Source organism: Lynx rufus, unplaced genomic scaffold (assembly GCF_022079265.1).
Source record: "Lynx rufus isolate CCGP_SWC_20201006 ecotype Redwood Valley unplaced genomic scaffold, mLynRuf1.p SCAF_8, whole genome shotgun sequence".
Taxonomy (NCBI): domain Eukaryota; kingdom Metazoa; phylum Chordata; class Mammalia; order Carnivora; family Felidae; genus Lynx; species Lynx rufus.
The window spans coordinates 133386794-133409900 of NW_025814896.1; the positions used below are offsets into that span (position 1 = coordinate 133386794).

Sequence of the window (23107 nt, forward strand, 5' to 3'; positions counted from 1 at the left end):
GGACGCTTCACCGACTGAGCCACCCAGGCGCCCCTCTCACCTTTTTCTTATAAAAAATTCCCAGTACATACCCAACAGAGAAACCAGCACGGTGAATGGCAGGTAGCCGTCACCCAGCTTCGGACGCCCCGCGCGTGGCACATCTTGTTCCCGCCACGCTCCCTGCTCACACCCAGTGTTTCCTGGGACACACCCCCTCGGTCCGGCCCTAGCCGTTTCGGCAGGCCGCGGGGCTGCCGTGAGAATTAAAGCGAGGGCATCTCAGACACCAGCGGCTGGCACGTAGTAAGTGCTCAATAAACAGCAGCTTTTGTCTTCCTCGCTATTCTCAGATGAACGAGCAAACACGGGCGCTTCACCGCGGCGGCCACACTTCAGGCCGCCTCTGCTACTACCCCTGCGCATCGCTGTTTTCTCCGTCCAGCGGCGACACCGTTCCCTGCCCCGGCCACCTCGTGGGTACGCTGCGCAGCTGGAATACAGACGGTCCCCGACTTCCCACGACACAGCTAACAACCTCCGACTTCGCAGCGGGGCGAGAGCGAGAAGCGTTCCGTAGACACCGTACCTCGGATCTTGAATTTGGATCTTTTCCGGGGCTGGCGACGGGCAGGATGTGACTCTCGTGATGCTGGGCCGCGGCCGCAGCTCCCGGGGCGGCCCCGCGGTCGCGAGGGTAGACAGTCGATACCCCGACAACCGTTCTGCACCCATACGGCCGTTCTGTTTCTCACTCTCAGGACAGCATTCCGTAAACTACGTGAGAGGGCCAACCCCTGATTACACAAGAGGCTTTGTGTTAGATGATTTTACCAACTAGAAGCTAATGGAAGCATTCTGAGCACCTTCAAGGCAGGTGAGGCTAAGCCAGGATGTTTGGTAGGTTAGGCGGGTTAAGTGCATTTTCGACGCTCAATATTTTCAGCTTGCGACGGGTTTATTGGAGACACAACCGTATCGTAAGTAGAGGGAGATCGGTATGGGGGGGGCTCTCCGAACGGTACCCCCAAGTATACGGTGTCAGGCAGTCTTGCAAGAGGACCCAGTGCCTGGCTCTGCCCCACGGTCGACCGTCGTCATACCCCCGCACAGAGCTGGGCATAGAGAGGGCGAGCGAACAACCACAGGTATCGCTCCATGAACACCTGCGAGTGCCGAGTGATCCAAACAAACATCGCCTCGCCGAGCCGGTCCTCCGCCCCAAAGTGGGAACTCCCCTGCTTCACAAATGGGCAGACCGAGGCTCAAAAAGAGGAAAGTCACAGGGGCGCCGGAGTGGTGGCTCAGTCACTGAAGTCTCCCACTCTTGACGCTGGCTCAGGTCACGATCTCACAGTTTCATGAGTTCAAGCCCCGCGCCGGGCTCTGTGCTGACAGCTCAGAGCCTGCTTGGGATTCTCCCTCTCTTTCTGCCCCTCCCCTGCTGGCCATCTGTGTCTTTCTCATGTTTCATTCCAAAGTTCACATTCTGTGTCCCCGTGTTGCCCCTAACAACTCATCAAAACACTGTCCGTTATCATGTCCTTTGTTTTGTTTTCAAAGTACACAATCCTGTGGTTCCTAGCAGCTTCCCAAGGTTGTGCAAACGTCACCACTGTCTGATTCGGTGCATTTTCACCACTGCCAAAAAAAAAAAAACACCCCACGTCTTGTGCCCACCTCTCCTATCCCTCCTCACCTCCGGCCCTGGCGACCACTAACCCATTTTCTGCCACTTTAGACTTGCCTCCTTGGCCATTTCATATACACGAAAGCACACAACATGTCGCCTTTTGCGTCTGGCATCTTTCATGCAGCATGATACTTTCAAGGCTCATCCGGTTGAAGCGTGAATCCGCACCTCATTCCTTTTTTACGGCTGAATAATATTCCATCGCACGGGTAGACCACGCTCTTTTGTCCGTTCACCCACCAGACACGTGGGTTGTTTCCGTTCTCGGCTATTATGAATACTGCCGCCGCGGACGTTCGCAGACGCGTTTTGTGGGCACACGCGTTTTCTGTTCTCTCGGGCACATACCTGAGAAGGCAGGTCGTGCGGTGACTCTGTGTTTAATTGTTTGAGGAGCGCAGCCAGATTGTTTTTCCAAAGCGGCTGCGCCGCTCCCCACACATTCCCACCACCGAGAGTTCGGATTTCTCCCCATCTTCACCAACACTTGTTACCGTCCGTCTTTTGGGCTCTAAGCCATCGCCATCCCAGCAGGATGTATCCATTTATAGTCTAGGCGTCTACGAATCACACTGCACTTCTGCGAAATCTCACGGGCTCCTGCAGCGAGCGCGGAAAGCAGGCGGGGAAGAATTTTCCATTTTACAGATGAGCAAACTACAGGCCCGGGGACGATGAGATGACAGCCTGACGCCTCGATCTCCGCGAAATCAAGAGCACAAGGCACTATTCCTGGTCCCGCTTCTCCTCTGGCCCAGAGGCGGAGTGGACACTCGCAGAGGGACCGAGGAAGGAATCCCGTCATCCAGTTTGGCCCCACTGTGAGGTTTACCTAGATTTCAGCACTTTACCATCACACAGACTGACCCATCTGGTCTCAAATCGACGGCTCCTAAGAAAGAGTCACCGTCCTCCATAAATACACACACCTCTTCAGTTCCACCAACTAACAGGATTTAAAACGCTCCCTTACATTTCTCTAAAAATAGTAAATCCCCTCCCCAAGTCCAAAGATGGTCAGCGATACCTTAATGCAGATTAAGCACTGCAGCCGAGGCCGGCTCGTCCTCAGAGGGCAGGCTCTTATGGGCCTCTCCAGCGTTGGGCCTGCTGCTTCTCTGAGAACCACACCAACAGCCACGCGGCTTATCTGGAAAGGGAGCACAGGAGCAGGGGGTTGGGGGGAGCAGAGAACAAAGGGCCTGGGGAGATTTTAGTCACAGGCTCTGAAGACCAGAGTGGCAGAGAGAGAGTCCGGGCCCGGGCAGGCATCAGTCAGGGTCTCTCCTCGCCACCGGCTGTGCAATCCTAGGCAAATTTCTCAACTTCTCTGAGCCTCAAGCTACCCACTTATAAAACAGTGATAAAACGCCTGTTCCATCGGGGCGCCTGGGTGGCTCGGTGGGTTAAGAGTCCAACTTTGTCTTAGGTCACGATCTCACGGTTCGTGTGTTCGAGCCCCACGTCGGGCTCCGTGCCGGCAGCTCAGAGCCTGGAACCTGCTTCGGATTCTGTGTCTCCCCCTCTCTCCAGCCCTCCCCTGCTCATGCTCTGTCTCTCTCTCTCTCTCTGTCTCAAAAATAAATAAACATTAAAAAAATTAAAAAACAAAAACCAACAACCTGCCCCACCAAACCTCACAAAGCAACTTACAAGAAGAAGTAAATAAAATTGTTACAGTCATAGCGGGGCGCAGGGTGCAGAGGAGTAGTTCCATAGAACAGTATTTTTTCCCTTTAAAAATCAGTCAAGACTAATAATTATTTACAATTTCACAGCAGAAATGCAGTCACAGCAAAAACCTAACATAAGAAATTGCAAAAGCCTTACAAACGTGCATATTCCTAACCCAGCAATTCTACTTCTAAGAATTAATCCGGGGGGCGCCTGGGTGGCTCAGTCGGTCGAGCGTCCGACTTCGGCTCAGGTCACGATCTCACAGCTCGTGGGTTCGAGCCCCGCGTCGGGCTCTGTGCTGATGGCTCGGAACCTGGAGTCTGCCTCGGATTCTGCGTCTCCCTCTCTCTCTGCCCCTCCCCTGATCACGCTCTGTGTCTCTCGCTGCAAAATAAACATTTAAAAGGAAGACGAGACACGGGCCCAGGGAAGCTCACCCTCGGTGGTGCCCTGCCCCGAGGGGGGTGGGGGTGGGGGGGCGGCCGGTGAAGTTGCACCTGATGGCAGGGTCCCAGGGAGCTGTGCGGCCAGCGCCCGTCCCCGGAGGGAAGGGCTTCCTGCTGCCAGTGCTGGAGGCCAGAGGCTGCTGAGGCCGACGTGAGGCTCCCGGGCCCTCGGCACAGCCCAATGCCCCCCACACCCCGAGGCTTCACACATTAGCGGAGGTCAAGAGGAGAACGGCCAACGCAATTCCCGTGAGCACAGACCCGAGCGGCCGCAACTGGTTTTGACCCCCTGATCTACGCCTCTCTCCACTTCCTGCGACGACAGTGAAAACACGCTGCTTTTATCAGAGGGGAACAAAGAACTTTGAAAAAGAGACATATCTCTGTCTCCACCCACAAGGCCCAAGAGGCTCATTAGAGCCCAAGCCCAGTGTGACCCGGCTCGTGCAGGGGCCCCGCACCCCACGGGCCTGTCACTGCCCAGCCTCCGGCGACAGGTTAGGGGGAGCCCCCCTCCCCCAACCTCGACGTCTAGACCCGCGGTCCCTGGCCACCTTCCCCTTTTCCGACCTTTGACGTATCAGTCCTTGACCTGCCTTGAGCAACAACCTCGGTGAGGATCCCCCCGCCCTTGAGGTGCCGATGAGTAACTTTCCACCACCCCCCCATCCCCCAGCTCCTTGGCTGTAGTCCCCACTCGTCCTTGCTGTGTTCTCCGTCCTGCTGCGACAGAGGTCAGCCCCGTGCACTAGTCCTGAGTCAAGCCCCCCCACTGCTTGGGACCTGTCGAGATGGTTTCTTCCTCAGCCCACAGCCTGGCCTGGTGAGCACAGGGGGTCACTCACTGTACACGACCCCCCCCCCCGCCCCCACCCCGCCACCTGCCCAAAGTGGGGTGGGGGTGGGGTCAAAGAGAGAGTTCCCGAGAGCACTGGGTGGAGGCAGGGAGGGGGCAGGAAGAAAGAAAGAGAAGCAAAGAGAGTGTCAGCTGGAGGAGGAGAGTGGGGAGAAGCAGTGACGGGACAGGGGACAGGGATCTGGTCCCCGTGCTGCCTCAACTCTGGGTGACCTCCGGCACGGCACTTCCCTCCCCCCATCCCCCGAATCGCCCTTTGTCATCCTCCACGCAAGGAGGAAGGGAGAGGACACGAGATAAGGAACCGCGGTCTCCGCAAAACAAGCAGTTCCGCCCTCCCATCTGTCTGTCCGTCCATCCATCCGTCTGCTCTGGGAGGAGGGACACGCTCAGGATACTCGCCCCACGACACGGGAAGTCCACGTACGGCAGCCTGTCTCGTCCACGCGCTGCTGGGCAAATCCACGCCCAAAGCTGAACTGTGAGCTCAACAGGGGTTATGAGACGTAGGACACTTTTAGCCACAGCTCGCTGGCGGGCTGCGATGTGTCTCTCGGGTTCGGTGGGCAGGATGACGGCGGTGCCTTCTCTCCTGCCGGGCGCCCTTTCCGACCCACCACAGGAGCCCAGGGCGCTCAGCCTCCAGCACCTGCCATCGCCCATCGGCTCGGGAGTGGACCCCCAAACGTCACGCTGCTCCCCAAAGCTGTGCTCGTGCCCCTCAGGCTTAGTCTACACTCGCCAGGCCACGGCCCAAGGCTCAGTCGTCTGGCCTGGAAGTGACCAGCAGGGGAACCCGGGGCATGCCCGAGAGGAGGACAAACGCCGGGCCCCCCACAACCTCAGGGAGGCCCCCCCACACCCCACGACACCTCACCTGCCCTTTCCTGGCGGCGATGACAGCTCGTAGGGACAGCCAGGACAGGCCTACCTGACCTTAGTGACCTCTAGGGAATACACCTGCAGTCACAAAGGGACTTGTTCCAAAGCCCAAGCAGGTTAGCCCTGGAAGGGCCTTAGAGGTCAGACACTGTGGCTAAGGATTTTAAAGTGAAACGTCACCCAGAACCTCCATAAAATGCAGACACGGGGTGGCGGTGGGGGGTGGGGTAGATAGTAGGTAAAGCCCCTCACCTTCCCCCCGTCACGCCCCTCCCTCTCGCCTCCGCAGGAGCAGTTACCTATGGTTCCACCGGACCTCACACCCACCCGGAGCAGGACTCCCACTAAGGCCCCAGCTGGGAGCCCAGGTGTGCAGCGGGTAACAGAACAGCCAAGGCCTGAGGGCGCGAAATGACAACAGGTGTCACGGGGCTCCCTCCTGAGAGGGCACAGGTGACACAGAGCTCCCTCCTGAAATGGCAACAGGTGACACGGGGCTCCCTCCTGAAATGACAACAGGTGTCACGGGGCTCCCTCCTGAGAGGGCACAGGTGACACGGGGCTCCCTCGTGAGTTGACAACAGGTGACACACGGCCCCCGAGCCAAGCCCTGCCAAGGGCACTGCACCACCACGGCAGCAAGCTCCGCCAGGGCCACCACCGTGTGGCCAGTGTGGCCGAGCAGCTGACGGAAGAGCTGGCTCCCAAGCCCACAGAAGCAACAGCGACACATCAGACGGGGAGGGAGAGGCAGCCGGAGAGAAGGCAGGGCCCTGGACAAAGAAGGAGACAGAAACGGCGCAAGGTATGTGAACTCACAAAGGTCCGGGGACGTTCGGTGAGAGGCAAGCACAGCCCGGCCTGAAGAACACCCCTAAGAAGGGAGGACGCCCGTCTCAGCCTGGCCGCTGGCCGCGAGGCGGCCTCGAAAGAGTCACCGGGAGTTCGTCTCCCGCCCTGGAAAACCCTGGAAAATCACTTCTTACATCCGCTCGGCCAACACACGCTTCCGGAGTGTCTCCGGGTTCGGAAACGGTGCTCCGTGCCAACCAGGACAAGAAGGAGCAGGAGGAAATGCCCAGCCCGGCCCACAGGAGTCGGCTGAGGAAGAGCGAAGATAAGGACGAGACGGCAGGAGCGAGGGCCGTGGACGGGAGCATACGGTCGAGGCAGAAGCGACAAGGCTTGGCGTAGCGGTTCTGCCACGGTACCTGGGGTGCTTGGAGTACTTACTTAGGGTGCAAATTCCCGGGCCCTGACCCAGCAGCTTGGGACTCCAAACGCCTGGCCTGCGGCCCAGGGATCTACAGTCTCCGCGAGACGACCAGGGTCCACATTTTGGGAGAAGCACGACGCAGACAGCGACACATGAAAGCAAGTTGACATCTAGCAAGAACCCAGACTGTCACGTGCCAGGCACTCAAGAAAAATTCCCCCACGTGTTCCCCGGTTAGTGCTGGCTGCCACCTCCTGAGTGTGCTAAGCACTTAAATACACCGTCATTTAAATTAATCCCTTACCAGCCTTATTAGGGGAGCCCTCTAAATCCCACGTGAATGGGAATTCAACTGCGGACTGACTGGTACGGCCCCCAAATCCATACGCAGACGCCCTAACCCCAGGACCTCAGAATGTGACCGTACGTGGAGACAGGTTCTTCACAGAAGTGATTAAAATGAGGTCATACGGGTAGACCGAATCCAGTCTGACTGGTGTCCTTATAAGAGGAGGAAATCAGGGCACCGACACACACACAGAGGGACGGCCATGCGAGGCCACAGCAAGACAGCCGTCTACGAGCCAAGGAGAGAGGCTTCAGAAGAAACGAACCTGGCTGTGACACCCTCATCTCAGACTTCAGCCCCCAGGACCGCGAGAAGACACGTTTCTGTGGCTTAAGACCCCCCAGTCAGAGACTGGCATGATTAAATAACCCACCAGTAAGAGGCCAGGAGGGATAGCATGGGGCCCAAGTCCCCCAGGCCCCTCCAAAGCTAATGCTCTCAACCACTGTCCTTAAAGGACTAAGGACATTCCGGTGAGAGCATTCAAGTTCAAGACTGATCACCTTTCCTCCTCATCGGTCACGTCTACACTGGGACCGCCAAGCGGGCCTCACCGACTCCCGTTACAAGGCCCTCGTCCCACATTCAGAGATGACTGGGCCACTCGGAAAAATAAAACATGTCTAGCTCACCACAAAACGCGTACAAAGTCAAGTCTTGGGTTTAAAAGGAAAAAAATCAAAAGGACCAAGATGTAAATAACAGGAAATGTTCTGAGGGCTGCAGACCGTGTGCGTGCAGGCAGAAGGAGACGGCGAGCGAGAGAGAAGGAGCCCGACTCTCAGAACCCTGCGCTGCTCGGCATAGCCGCGGCCCGCACCCCCGCGTGGACAGACCCCTTCATTCAGAAAAAGCGCGACACGTCAAGTCTAAGGCCGAGAGGGTGGGACCAGCCCCGCTTCCAATTCACTTTGTTAGCCGGATCTTTCACACACAGTTCCTGCAGCCGGGAACCACGCCGCCCCAAGGCCCACCTGAAGCCCGGGAATCTGGGGCCTGGGCAGGGCTGGGCCCAAGGGGCCGGGGCGGTGGGAAGGGGGGACGTGCCGGAGAGAAAGTACGAAGCAACGAGGAAGAGACCGGTCTCACTGGGACGGAGGAGCCACAGGGCTGCGTCTGTTCTGGAGGCTCCAAGGGAGAATCCGTTGCCTTGCCTTTCCCAGCTTACACGGGCCGCCCACATCTCTTGGCCGGTGGCCCTGTCCTCCTCTGCAAAGCCAGCCGCAGCGTTGGGCTGCATCTCTCTGCTGGTTCTTAGTCATATCGCCATCAGACTGCAGCTGGAGGAGGCTCCTCCCCCAGGACTCACGTGACCACACTGGGTCCAGCTGGATAATCGGGGATACTGGCCGGGAGTCGTGATCCCCAATCTTCATCGCGTTCAAGGCCCCTTACCACGCGCCCCTATTTGTCCCTGATGCCGGAGAGGCGGGCTGAGACCAGCAGGTTGCATTTTAATAATCTTCCCCAACAACCCCTCCCCGCTAGAGGCCCTAACATCTGGGGTAGAGAGTGTTCAGGTGGGCGAGTAAACCAGATCTGGGACGATACATTTAGCTGCGCGCCCGCTCTATGCTAAGGCACTGTTCCAGGCCGGAGTCAGACCCGCCTGAGTTCCAAGGCCTGTTGTCACTTCGGAGCTATGAACCCTCGGAGAAGGCACTTAACCTCTCTGGGCCTGAGTGTCCTCGTTATGAGATGGGATCCTCGCCACGGCCTGCCCACTGCGGAGATGCACACGCAAAGAGCCCCCCCACACACACAGCCGAGCGCACGGGGCGGCCCCTCGGCCATGCCCCGTGGGGCCAGGCAGCTCCAGAAGCACACGAACAGCTCGCAGACAGAAACGGGCCTCAACTTCGGTTTTTTTACACTTCTTGCATCTTACAGGCCACTACAAATGACGCTTCTGATACATCAGCATCCGTCAGGAAATGAAAAGTTACGGGTCTGGTGTTAACCATAAATCACCCACTTGTGAATACATATATAGTAAGTCATTAGTGTTCGCACCATCTGCAGAGAGAGAATGCTACCCAGAGAAGTAAGTCCCGTATCCTTTGGCTCTGAATAGCACCATTCTCTAAGCAGAACGAGACGAGGCTCTTGGCCAAAATTAGGCCCTGGCTGAAGGTGAGAGTGCCTCCACCCACAGATGACGAGCAAACTCGTTCCTGTTCGGTCTTAAAAGCACTTCAGAAGAAAAAGAAAAGAGAAACCCATAGAGCCCTGATGTTAATAAGCTAAAAACGAATGCCACACTGGCACGTCACCTAGCTCACAGAATCCTCGCGACGGTACAATTTCCACGTGAGGAAACGGAGGCTCCGAGCAGTTAAGGGATCTGTGTGGGGCTCACAGGGCCAAGAAACAGAGCCAGGGTGTAACCCCACCACCAGCCATCGCGAGGCAACCAGCATGGTCTCTCCCGGAGCAGGCCCACGATAGGTACAGCTGCTTTACATATCCTGGGCTTACAGAACCAACGAGATGCACGTTTTTAAAACCCTGACCTAACCTAGAGCAGTGCCCAGTATCCCTCCAGCCCTGAGCCGTGGTTGCAAATCACAGGAGTAATGGGAAGGCGACGCTGGGTTCCAGGTAGACTCGGGTGACAGGAGCCCTTCTACCTGCCGGACGGGGCGCCGGGGCCGCAGGGGGAACGAGTCCCATCCGTGCCCCGGCAGCGCATCTCCTTGGGGACACTGCCGCGGAGAGGCCCTGGCACGACGTCCCTCTACGATACGGGGTCCACGGGCCAAAGTAGGGCTCAGCCCCATGTGCCGCGGCCAGCGGGACCAAAGGCTCGCTCTAGCTGGGCGAGGGAGGGACACGGCAAAGACAAAGAGCCGGAGGCCAGAAGGGCACGCCGATGTGTTTGTGGGATGGCAACTGTCCAGGCCGGCTGGACACAGCGTGGGCACGGGGGTGGACGTGGTGGCCAGCGGCCCGGGCTGAGAGCGGCGAGCCCCGGGCAGCAAGCACCGGCCGACGTCAAAGGGCACGGGAGGGGGAGGGGGGGCGAGCGTTCTCTAAGGGACAGAATGGGTTCTAAGTGACACTGCCCCAATTCTCCCCACAGGGAGAAACGCCGTGTCTCCTATTTATCAGCGTGGCCGCTGAGAAGGAAAGAGAATCCCTTCACACGGGGCACCGCGGGCTGCAAGCCAACATCACACTCTCCCTTTGAGTCACAGCCTAACCCAGAAAGCTGGCAGGGCCGGTGGCCTCGCCTAACTCCCGGGTGGGGACACAGGCTCGGGGCGGGGGGAGGGGGGGCTGCAAAGGGTGACAGGCCAGCGCACCCCGAAGCTGCTAATTCCCGGCCCAGGTGTCCAGCCAGCACTGGCGGGTCCCAAGCCCACACCCTCAAAGAGTGGCTGGTCAAGGCTTTGGAGGTCAAGGGGAAGAGTTTCAAAGGTCACAGTCTGCAAAACAGGACCAGCCACAGGGTCCCCACCGTCTGCTTTAAGAGCCTAAGGATGACAAAGATGACACGCCAGCCTCCTTCAACACGCACTAAAGGGACCTCCCACCTTCCAGGTGACGGGCTCGTGGCCCCACGGCCTGCGGCCCCGTGAGGCTGGGAGAGACCCCTCTGTACTTGGAGAAGCAACTCCAAGAAAATATGGCTGAGTTAATTAAACGGTATTCCCCCCAGGGTGGCTCCATGGGTTAAGCGTCCAACTTCCGCTCAGGTCACCGTCTCGTGCTTCGTGGGTTCGAGCCCCACGTCGGGCTCTGTGCTGACAGCTCGGAGCCTGGAGCCTGCTTCGGATTCTGTGTCTCCCTCTCTTTCTCCGCCCCTCCCCCACTCATGCTCTGTCTCTCTCTCTCTCTCTCTGTGTGTCTCTCTCTCTCTCAGAAATAAACATAAAAAAAAAATACTTCTAGGGGCGACTAGGTGGCTCAGTTTGTTAAGCACTTGACTTCAGCTCGGGTCAGGATCTCAAGGTTCGGTTCCTGAGTTCAAGCCCCACGTCAGGCTCTGTGCCAACAGCTCAGAGCCTGGCGCCTGCTTTGGATTCCGTGTCTCCCTCTCCCTGCCCCCACCCTCTCTCTCTTTCAAAAATAAATAAACATTACAAAAAAAATACTTTTAAAAACTTCACTCCCCCGGGGCAAGGCTGGAAACACACCTGTCCTCTGGAGCAAACTTCTGCCTTCTGGGTCTCTCCCGGCCCGATGCAGTCGGCGAGCACCCAAGGGGCGGTCACACCAGGAGGGAGTCTGGCCACTGCAGAGGGGGGACACGGGGCGGCCCACGGCACCCATTCAACCCTCGATCTCACGGCCCTTGGCATCCTCCAGGGCCTCACGTTCAGCTAAACAGTCAGGCTGCCCTGCGGAGGGTTAAATAATGTCGGTGCCACGACCTATTTCCCATTGAGTTGAAAACTCCCCAATTGCTGTATCATTTCCCAGCAACCAACCTCCAGTGACCCACCGCCCCGTCAAGCGGAAAAAGGTCAGCCCGGTCTCATTGAATGAGGGCAGGCACCGAAGCCCTGCAGAGGCACTAATGAGCCCCAATTTAGCCGGCAAAGCAGGAGCGCGGGGCAGGATGGGGCGTCAGCCAGGTGGCCCATAGCAGGTATTCCCGGGCCCTCGTCCCAGCTAAGAGAGCAGAGGCCTCCTGTACACCTCTGGATCTCAACGTCCTAAAAGCACCACGCCTCGGAAGCTTCTTGGCAGGGACACCCCAAAAGAGACATCACGGCGGCGCTGAGCCCAGTGCTAGGAACTGAGAGGCCTGGTCAGCTGGAGTCTGGAGGAGGGTGCTGGGGCCAGCTCCGAGCAAGGCCTCGGGGAAGCGTGGGCCCCGGGGCCTCCCTGGGGCACAGCCCCGTCTCTGCCCCGCACTCAGGAGCCCACGGCGATCCTGGCCTGCCTGCCTTAGGGCCCCGAGACCTCGGACGAGTAGCTGGCAAATCCCAACAGTCTGTAAATCCCCCGCCTATAAAATAATTGTGGCCCCGGAGGCTGGGGCTCCGGACTAAGCCAGCTTACTGAAACGATGGCTGGAGAGCACGTCTGCGAACTGAAAGCCCCGAGGAGATGTGATCCCGGCAGCCGGTGGCTTAAATCCCAACCCCCTCCCCCCGAAACAAAGCCGGCAGGTCCCAGCTGGCCATTAGCCAAGAGGACAGAGAACTGCACTGTCACCTAAGGCCAGGTAAGACAGGTAAAGCGGGACCTGGGGCAGTCCCTTCCCCTTCCCTCGGCCCTGTCATCCTGGTTTCCCCAAAAGGCAGCCTGAAAGCCAGCGGGCCCGTCAGAAATCTCCAAATTACTGCGGTGATTTCCGAGAAGTGCTGCGTGGCTATGCCACACTCACAGCCGTGGAGTGGCGGTCCCCAAAGGGAGGAAACCGAGGCAGACGGGAAGCGGCTTTCTTCCCAAGGTCACGAAACAGGTGGCCTGGCGGGACTGGGACCTCGCTCCGGAGGACCCCATCCCTTGCCCAGAGAGAAATGCAGTGGCCCGAAAGAAAGCCTGGCCGAGAAGAATTCCCAGGTAACACACTACCCACCGCGGAGCACTGTTGTCATGGCAACCAAAGTCTTAACAACTTTGGCATTTCCACAACCTCCATTGATCCAGTTCTCAAAATTTACAGCACAATGGCACAGTAGTTGCATTTACTTTATTTTAATTGGCTTTTACATAACTCCACATCTTGGGTTCAGCCTTCAGAACAACAGGGTGGGTGGGTTTTTAATACGGGGACCCTTACAACAGCACGAAGAAAGCTAGCAAGTCAGCATTTGCATGGTTGGAAAAATTCTTCACTGACTTTCTGGAAGTACGTTTTGCTTAGTTTTCCTGTTTTGTTTTTTTTTCTTTTCTTCCCTCTGAGAAGACACGAGGACCCTTTGCACGTTGAAGTTCATCCGTTGGCCTCTCCTCGCGTCACAATTAGAAATTAATCTGATTAGAATGCTCTGTGCGTGAGTTCAAGGTGTGTGGGGTAGTAACCCTGGGTGACTTCCAAGAGGAGCTCCAAGAGATTCTTCTTCCCCACTGACCCATCTCCTGTGCCTAGAATCCCGGGCATATAGTAGGCGCTGGCTAACCGTTGAGTGAACGAACGAATGAAGGAATGAGTGGGGGCTAATTCTCACGACCTGAGATAAGGTACCATTTAGGACAGTGCCAGTTACCTGTGCCTTTCCCATCTTCATTCTAAGTGACGTGTGGGACAAGCCCGGAGAAGGTGGTGTACTTCTGGGGCTGGAAGGATAAGGGGTGCACGTGTGGGGGCTCACGTGGGATCCCTCACCTGGAGCTGCCTCGGCCACTCGCCACCAAGTCCACCGGACCTCCATCCAGCGCAAGGGCAAGGGCTAGGCCCAGTGCAAAGCTCAACAGGGACTAGAAAGATGAATGGGAACGTGTTCGGTCTCCACCCTCCAGAGGATCTAGTCTGCTGGGAAGAAAGACTTATTATTTTTTTTAACGCCATTTCGTCGAAAAGACACCCTAACAGTGAGGGCGGGGTACAGGTGCCGAGGGCACAGGCAGGGAAAAGGTATCGACCAGCATAAGAGGCCCGCTGGCTTCTTGAAGGATGTGTGGGTGCTCACTAGGTTGGGGGTGGGGGAGAGTTCCTCTCCTCAAACGAGGGCAAACAGTGAGAGTGGAGGGGAGTGTTCTCTTTCCCCATAACCCAAGGCCCAACACCCAAGAGTTTCCCCAGGGGGAGCCGTAAAGACCCAGCAAGGAAACCTGCTGTTTAGACACTCACGTGTCAGGGGCTGCAGGATGTGAATATAAAAACATCCGTGATGGTGGTGGTGGTGGTGGTCCTTCCACTAATACAGCACTTTGGAGTTTACAAGAGGTCCAACGGCTGGGGCGTCTGGGTGACTCGGTCGGTTAAGTGTCCAGCTTCGGCTCAGGTCATGATCTCGCAGTTGGTGGGTTCGAGCCCCGCATCGGGCCCTCTGCTATCAGCGTGGAGCCCGCTTCGGATCCTCTGTCCCCCCCGTCCCCCCCTCTGTCTCTGCCCCTCTCCCCTGTTTATGCTCTCTCTGTGTGTCTCTCAAAAGTAAATAAATAAAACAAAAACAAGAGGCCCAGTGGCTATTTCTCACAACAGTCCTGGGAGGGGGGTTTTATAATTCCCATTTCGGACGAAGACACAAATGCTCCAGGGCAGCGCTCCCAGCAGACCCTAGGGACCCGCATGGGGACGGCCACGGCGGGTGCTGTTTACAACGCAGGAAGGGGAGCGAGAGAGGGGCCACGCAGGTGCCTTTTCTCCTTTTAAACAGAACAGCCGGTTCACTACGTGTTCGCACAGAAGTCGGTCCAGCGTCAAGAAGAGACATCTCTAGTCTGGGGTCACCCTCTGCAGCTCAACGAGGCAGGAAGCCTCTAAGCCCGGGACATCGGGGGCCCGGAGGCTGTCTTCTTGTTCAGAGGACAGCATCCTCTGCGGCCGAAAGACCAAGCTCGCCGGTCAAATCACCGCGTACACGGAGGCTGGGGTCGGCCGCTTCCTCAACATCGCCAACGTCCAGTCTGCTCCCCGCTCGTGCAGCCTCTTCAGGCTGTGACAAGCCCACAGCGGTCCCTGCCAGTTAACAAGCTTGTGCCAAAAGGGCCATCCGGTGGCGAGGCTGCAGTGCGTTGCAGAAGGGAGGCCAAAGAGCGGACGTGCCTGTCACGTCACCCGTGAAGTGACCACAAAGAAGCATCTGGCAGGGGTGCCCACCATGGGCCTCCGGCCGCTCATGCCGTAGAAGGCTCTTTCTGGCTCTGGGGCTGCCCGAGTGAGCCAGGAGCGGAGGGGTCCAAGGGCCCCCCCTTGGCTTCACGCCGTCATGTTATGGGTCACAACCATGACATGCGCTCGGCGAGGGCAGGGCCCCCCCCCACATCCTGTTCCCTGTCGTCCCCCAGGGCCCAGGGCCCAGAGCCCAGCTTGCCACGCAAAATATAAGCATCGGACTAATCTGCCGAATCGTACAGAGCAACCATCGTTCCCACTAGAGACAGGACCCCTAGCTTTATGAGAAGATTTTGTTCCAGCTGTTTATGGGTAGGTGCTCCCGGGGCGCATTGAAGTGTTTCGTGTTTCTGGCAGGAAAGGCAGGGGGTACGCAGCATTAATAATCAGGCAGCCAGAAAGGAGGGCAAAATTATGTCCGAAATGTCACGAGTGTCGAGTCAATAAAGCGTATGACCTTTGTTTAGAAAAATTTAACTCACACGCACAATTGCAGAAATAGAAGTCAGGCTTATATGTATCCTTTTCCGGGACAACTGGGATACCCAGGAAACCCCAGGGACACGCCCAGTCTCCATGGTTACCTACCTGCTTCCAGTGACTGGAGGGCTTGCTTCCTGCCTCTTTGTGGAATCCTGCAATAAACTGAGGACCCAGCTTTCAAAAATAATAATTTCCGAATACCGTAGCCATCCTAATTTTTAAATATGGTTTCCTTATGGTTAAGATCCTGAAATCGTTTACCAGATGTGTGTGGAATTTTGCTGACAATTATTTTCTTTCTCCAGATCGCAAATATGGACAGCAGACTATAAAGATGTGATTTTTTAAAATTTCTAACCCGAGAAACTGTAAGCGGACCCCGAGCTTGTAGCGAAGGCAACAGCTGACAGCAACATTATTTGCCTGGAGAGACAGCCCAGCTGTCAATGTCTCTCCTTCATTCACCCTGAAATTAATCCTTGATATTGGCCAATTTCTCTGACGATTGGCCTCGACTTCATAACTTTCCACTGCTGACTCAATATCCTGGACTCAGACAGATTAAACCTCTGAAAAATGATGGGAACGACAGCCTGAGAAGCTCTGGAAGGATGCCACCGAAAGTCGGCATGGCCCTAACAAGGGCTGAGAGGGTCCTGCTTCCCAGCCAGTAAATACAGTCAACCCAGTGTCAACCCAACACCAACCCAACGTCAACCCAAGTCAACCCACGGTCCAAGGCAGGAGCAGCACAGGGAGTGGGGAAGGATCACCCCCATGAGTCCTCCAACTGGACGGAGATAAAGACCAGCAGGTTTACTCTTGGGCTGTCATGGGGGGAAGGGCAGGGGTGGGGAACTGAAAAAGCTATTCAGCCCACAGCAGCCGTGGACTGAAGCAGTGGACTGAGCAGCCTGACCCACGAGCAGCAAGGAGATGATCTCCGGAAGAGGTTCCACTGTGCTGAACACCCGTGACGAGAAAAGCAAAGAAACAGCAATGGAAGCTGGGACCAGGCGCAACGGTACGAGGACACCAAACCACCTCATCAAACTACCCCGGGGAAACCCAGCAGGAGCCACATAGGCTCCTTCTCAGTCGAGAAACAAAGTGAACGCCCAAATTCGAGCGAGTGGAAAAGAAGAAACATATTCTAGGCTACAGACTCCACCCTCCGCCATGTTGAAATGGTGGATTTCTAGGAAGACTCAGAACATTTTTCTTCATATTCCAGTTAACAGAGTTACTGAGTATTGAATTTAGATGGCATTAGCAAACTCTAATGATGTATTATGCTAAATTTCCATTAATCCAAATCATCCCAAGTATGGAACTTGTGGGTTCCAGCCAGTCTGACTATAAAAAGAAAGTTTGCTAAGCAAATTAATAGGGTAAACAAGGTTATCAGAGGAATGTGCTCTCGGTGTTCCTTTCGAAACCTTTTCTTCCCCCTCACTCCAAGAGTAATACACACCCACTGGCGAAAAGTCAGAGTGTAGATGAATGTGAAAAAGCAAGAAAGAAAAGCCACTCGTGATCCCATCAGACTCGACTGCTGTTAAGAGCCTGGTGTATTCCCTTCTCGTCTATTTCCTCAGACCTTTTTTTCCCTCCGCAACACAACTGGAATGACACCGTCCAGACGGTTCTATACCTTGCTCCCGGTCTTATATGTAGGAGAAATGTTTAAATTGCTTCTGATTTCCATAGCAAAAACCTACCGACCTATGACCACAAATGTGCTCATCTCCAAGAATTCTTAACAGTTCGTGAACTCAACGAGTTCAGGAGTTTGCACACACAGGTACTTTTGTCCGAAAGTAACCCAATTACTTGTCTTCTATGATACTCCCTTAACTCTGACTTCTCTCTAATTCACGATTAGTCTCAAGGAGAAGTTCAGCCACCAGTTTCTCAGATAATCAGCGGTATGGTACGGGCCTCCCAGAAAGAACTATTACAAAAAGGAGGGCCACCCGCCTCCTCTGGACTGGTTTTCCTTGGGCGTGTCCTTCCTGAAGGGATAAGCAAACAGCTTCTCAATCAGACACGGGACGGAGAGCCTCAGACCACAGCTCTACCGCCAATGGCCAACCTTCTGCACTCCACTGAACTCACTCCTTTGTACTACGAGCTCATTCCTTCGCGTAGAGCGCCGTTCCGGGAACAGGAAGTTCTAAGAAAGTGCTGCATGGACGGATGGATGGATGGGACACACAAGAGTTCACCTCCCCAACTTCAGTATCCTCTGACCCTTCCCCTTCCTTCCAATCTGTGCTCCACAGATCTTTTCCTCAACATCGCCAGCGTCTTCTGAATTCTGGTGCAGGCTGTTAAGGTGGCCCTTGCTAAGATGTCTGTGTATTCTAAGAGGTTCTTTTTTTAATTTTTGCAGTCAGTTGGCCTAGGAAAATTGTCTCTGGGCTTTATGTCGGATCGTAGAGCAGACAGAGACTGTAAAGGTGACCTGGTCCTGAGTCCCATTTGACAAATAACGAAACTGAGATCTGGAGAGGAAAAGCCACTCACGCCAAGGTAAAGCCAGACATCAATGATCAGATGGGGGTCATTCCGCCAGCCCAGAAAGCCTTGATGGCTTCTACACCGCTGTCTCATAATTTTAATGAAGGGGTAAAACACTCGCCAATCAGTGATGAGCACAGAAAGCAGCATGAGTGCGCTGACCTGCTGATCACACATTCAGGCCTGCAAAGCAAGGCCCTTTGGCAAAGGTGTTAAGGTTTAAATACTTCAACTCCCCCCCCCCCATCATCCAACAGGGGAGGGAAGAGAGTGGTGGTCCAGCCACACATCTGGGCATCCGTTGTGTTCCAGGCTCTGTGCCAGGAAGGGGGGGACAAGGAAGAGAAATCCACAAGGTCCTGCATGCAAAGAGGTCCGCTGCCCTGGGAGAGGCAGACAAGCACAGGGCCCAACCAGCAAGGTCAGGCTCCAACCTGCACCGGTGAAGAGGGTAAGCGAAGGGCAATTTATCTTCCCCGGAAGGGCGAAGGGGAGCTCAACAGAACAGGTACCACTGACTCTCTCCCGGGGCCTGCAGAATGGCTGGTGTATCAGTCAAGGTTCTCCAGAAAAACAGAACCAGTAAGAGGTATATACATACGAGGAGACTTACTGGAATTGGCTCACGCGACTTTGGAGGCCGAGAAATCCCACGGTCGGCCACCTGCGAGCTAGAGACCCGGGAAAGCCGGTGTTATTCAGTCCGAGGCCGAAGGCCCGAGAACCAGAAGTGCTGATGTCCAAGGACAAGGACAAGGACTTCCCAGCTCAAACAAAGTAAATCCCACCTCCCTCCGCCTTGCTGTCCTATTCGGGCCCTCGATGGTTGAATGATGCCTGCACACATCGGTGAGGGGGTCTTTTTTGACTCAGTCTACTGACTCAAACGCTAATCTCTCCAAGAATCACCCTCATAGACGCACCCAGAGGTCATGTTTTTATCGGGGCATCCCTTAGCCAAGTCAAACTGACACATACAATCAACCATCCCAGGTGGGATTTTCCAAGGACATTCCAGGCCAGGGAGTCTCACGAGGCCTCTTTTAGAGTAACATCCCATCGCCCACCCGTTTGGGTTCTCCAGGCCTATCATCATCTTGTGCTAACTCCCCTCACTACCCTCCTAACAGTGGGCACCCCTCCCCAACCTGCCAGCAAAGAAGCAAAGAACAGCTAACTCAACGCACATGGGCTACGTGGGAAGCAATCACTCAAAGGCTGGGAAGCAGCGTGGAGACTGGATGGTGATGATGGTGATGGCGGCGGTGATGAGGACAATCGCGTGGACGGCGTGGGAAGCCAGCAAGTGGCCCCGGGACAAAGCGCAAGGGGAAGGAGCACCGGGCCACCGTGAGACCTTCCCAGTGCTTGGGGGCCCCTGGCCGAGGGAACCTGGAATCCCTTACCTGGGCGACATCTTCCCCTCCCCACCCCCACTGGCTCGACCAACGGTGAAAATAGTTCCCAAATGCATAAGCCACCTTCCGCCTCGCTCTCAAAACAATCAGCCGGGCCGTGTTGTTTTCAGGCCAGCTAACAGCGTATCGCCAAGAACGTACGCTCATAGAAGCGGCGGTTCGTGATCCCGTCTTTCTCCCTTTACTTACTGAGAAGAAAGACGCCCAAAGAAGCCAGAGCAGCTGCCCCGTTTTGTCTCCCGCCCCTCGGAAGCTGAACCAGACCATCCAGGCTGCGTCACCGGGCATGCGGCTGGCACTGCATGACTGAGGATCTTTAACACAGCCTTATTGCCGCCACCGCCACCGCCACCGCACGCCTTGGAGAGGGCTGAGAGAGAGCGTGAGCGAGCCGTCGGTCCTGCCCACCCACGGCCCTGCCTCGGGCCCACGGCCGGGGCAGCCTTTTCTAGACATCCCACGCTCACACCGGCAGGCGCGACTCGCCAGCCCCACGTGTGAACCACCTGTAAATACAGAAAATGGTACCATGTTGGAAGCGATTTGTTTTTAACCCCGGGTGACTGGTTTCGAGCGGTGCTCACTTCCCTCCAAGAACGGATGACGGCACAGCAAAGCGAGTATGGGAGTGACGGGGCAGGGTGGGGAGCTGTCGTCAGTTCTGTTGTCTGGAGATGCCTGTCAAATGCACAGGAAGGAAGCAGAGACTTGAGCATTTTGCTGCTGGAGGGGAAGAAAACAAGGGCTGTGAGCCACGCACACGCCGCCGCACAGAATCATAACTCCGCCAGCGTCCCCGAGAGCCCCCAGGCAGCCCATTGGCCCACCAGCACGCAAGCATCCAAACTCAATAAACGCTTCCAACGCTCAAGGAGGCGGGGGATCAAGAGATCGGGGCCTCATCTGCAGGAATATCCTGAAGATCTCTTTGTGCAGCTTCCCCTCGTTCGGGGTCCCCACGAGTGGGTCAGCGACCCTCAGAGATGCTTCTGAGAAGCCGGGCCATCCGAAAGGGCAGCTCCCTCAACTTCAAATCGTGAGCCGCACCAGCTCCCCTCCAGGAGACTGCGCACACATTCACAAGCTCCCACCTCAAATGCTTTGCTACTACGGTCTGGGTCAAAGATGCCTAATAAACCTGAATTAGAAAAGAAATACTGAGTAGCAGAGGAGGCACCACCAGCCACCCAGGAATGTTGAAATAGCAACAGCCACCCGCACTTGCCACAGACACGTGACCGGCCAAAGACTCAACTGGGTCCAATACATCCACGTCCCATGTGATACGGTTCCATGGAACCTCTTTGTGCGCGTGAGCAAACTGGAGCTCCAAAGCGCCACCCAGCTGATGAAGGACAGAGCGGAGCCTGACTCAAACCCAGGTCTGCCAGACCCCAACATCTCCAGTCTCCAGAAAGAGACGAGACACTCTTGCCGTTATCATGCAAGTTCTGTGCATCGGTGGGAGAGAGAGTGAGCATTTGTGACCTGGCGGTCCACACCCCAGACCCCGATCCGCCTGCATACGCTGCGTATACAGCTTCCGTGACTCAGTTTGCAATCTGTAAACTGGGGTCTCCTCCTCCGCTTTTCTTGAAAGGGCAAAAATGACACAAGGAGAGAAGTTCTTCTGAAACGCACAAGCCAGGTAAGTGCACCTCCCGCACTCCTGGGGCCTCTCTCTATCCATCTCCCAGGAGACCTCTCTGCATGCACACACACACACACACACACACACACTCGCACACACACGCGCTTGAGTCACTCCTACCTGGCCAGCCGTGAGCCAAGTAATGGGGCAAATGAAGATGGGCCGCGTAGGGCAAATTCATACCCTACAAGGAGTCTGTTCACATGACTTGGAGGCAATGACAAGAAAAACTGAACGGGACTCCAGGAAAAGCCACAGAAGGTATGCCCTGATTTCCAAACAGGGGTGGGAGAGAAAGTGACCTGGCTTAATTCTTGGTTCTTCTCCTCCCTGCTGATGGCTTTGGGTGAGTTGTTTTCCTCTGGGCATCCTGGATGTTTTCATTTAAAAAATGGGTCTGACCCCGCCTGCCTCACGCGTTCTTGCCCCACATCATAATTGCCTGCCCTGTATTTAGAATTCTAACCCTCTACTGAATTCTAACTCGGGAGCTGACAAAAGAAACACGAGGGAAGCGACTGCACCAAGCACAGACAACATGCCCTGGGTGCACCCCGGGCGCCCAGCGCCGCGCTAGGGGAGGGCTGGGGGCCAGAAGGTCGCAGTCACTGTGCCAGAGAGCAGGCCATCCAGGCGGGGAAGCAAGCACCCGGCCACTTGATCAGCCTGGGGGAGCAATCAACTCTCCCTGGAAAACTCCAGGAAGGCCTCAAGGAAGAGGCCCTTAGGCCAAATCTATAAAACAAGAGGCAGGAAGAAAAGGCAAATCTCCAGACAGAAAGCCCATTGGCGGCTGCCTGGGGGCGGGGGCGGGAACAGAAAATGACAGTAAATGGGCACAAGGGAGCTTTCTGGGGTGATGCAAAGGTTCTAAAACTGGATTGTGGCGACGCTTGCGCAATTCTGTAAATTTACTGAAAAGTAGTGAATTGGACATGTTTGAAATGGGTACGCTTCATGGTATATAAATTATATCTCACTAAAGCTGTTAGTTAAACAAATCTTCCTTTCAAGGATGAGTAGGAGTTTAGCAGATAAAGAAGTCTGGGTGGGAGAGAAGAAAAGCGGGCGCTGGAGCGGCCCGGCCACCCTCCCCCTCACAGTCCCGTCTCCCCCCGACAGACACCTGCACCCCTCCCGCTGCAGCTTAGAAGATCGGACCCCAGAACCTTGACCCCCTTTGCCCTAGTTGGGGTGGGGTGGGGGGAGTGGTGCTTCCCTGGGGCACTCGTCAAGGTCTGAGAAGCCCTCAGATGGGCTCTCAGGAGACAGGGGTGGTCTCCCCAACCCCCAGCCCAAGCCGGGCTGTGGCCGGAAGGAAGCCTGTGTCCAGCTTCCAGAGTCCTGCTCGAGCAAGGCACACGGCAGGTGTCCAGAAGAACACTGACTAAGGAAGAGCGTGAACTGGGGGGGGCGGGGGGGCCCGGAGCACAGAGTTAGATGACAAAATCTGTTTTCAACACCGACCTGATGGCAGCGATGACTGAGGAACTGGAGGCCGGGCTCCAGGATACGGGACGAGAAAGCGCTACTCTGCAGAAGAGGAACCGTGGGGACCGAGAGGAGGGACCCGGGCAACAGAGGACTGACCGATTTACGGACAGAGAAAGAAAGGGAAAGAGCTCAGACACACTCAGGAGATCTCCAGCTGTCATGAACAAGCCGGCTAGAGTCCTTCATCATAACAGGTAAAAAAAGACCGGCTTGGAGGTGGAGGGGAAGTCCGGGGCTCGGTTTTGATGGTGTAGTTGCGTGCAGCCTGCACCACGGCGTGGGGTCCGAGCACTGGGAGAACTCAGGTTTGCTCACCTGATGGGAGCCCAGGTGAAAGGAGAGCGCTTAGAAGGGGGCCTGACTCAGGGACACCTCCCTGGCTGAAAGAGACACAGAGAGAGGGACGATTTCAGCTGCGGCAACAGGGTACTGAGGCAATCATGGAAGACTTCCAGGAGGAGAACCGTGCAGCCCCCCAAAGCCTTCCTCCTGTCTTCAGAATCATGGTAGTTCTATCCATGGAGTACCTTGAACTGTCTCTTGGGCAAGGGTCGCAGACCCATCACTCGCTCTTCAGAAATTTACCCAATGAGGCAGGGACGGCGGATGCCAGCACCCCACCCCGTCTCCTGGTTTCCTGCCAATCTGAGCTGTACCTCAAGAGCTGAAAAGAAACCGATATCTGGAAAACACAGCTGCTGGATT

At 56.0% G+C, this 23107-nt stretch overlaps 1 protein-coding gene across 2 annotated transcripts in view; it reads right to left on the reverse strand.

Annotated features, from left to right (window-relative positions):
* HPCAL1 (hippocalcin like 1) overlaps nt 1-23107 on the reverse strand; it is a 105115-nt gene that overhangs the window by 77725 nt on the left and 4283 nt on the right. Inside the window, exons 1-2 of one of the 2 annotated variants that reach the window (XM_047069537.1) lie at nt 3787-4097; nt 2700-2822 (exon numbers count right to left, since the gene is read on the reverse strand). The exons of the other annotated variant lie outside the window; for it this stretch is intronic. The gene's annotated coding sequence lies outside the window, so the exon portion shown is untranslated. Of the gene's footprint in view, nt 1-2699; nt 2823-3786; nt 4098-23107 lie in introns of those variants that run through there. 2 annotated transcript variants of the gene reach the window in all.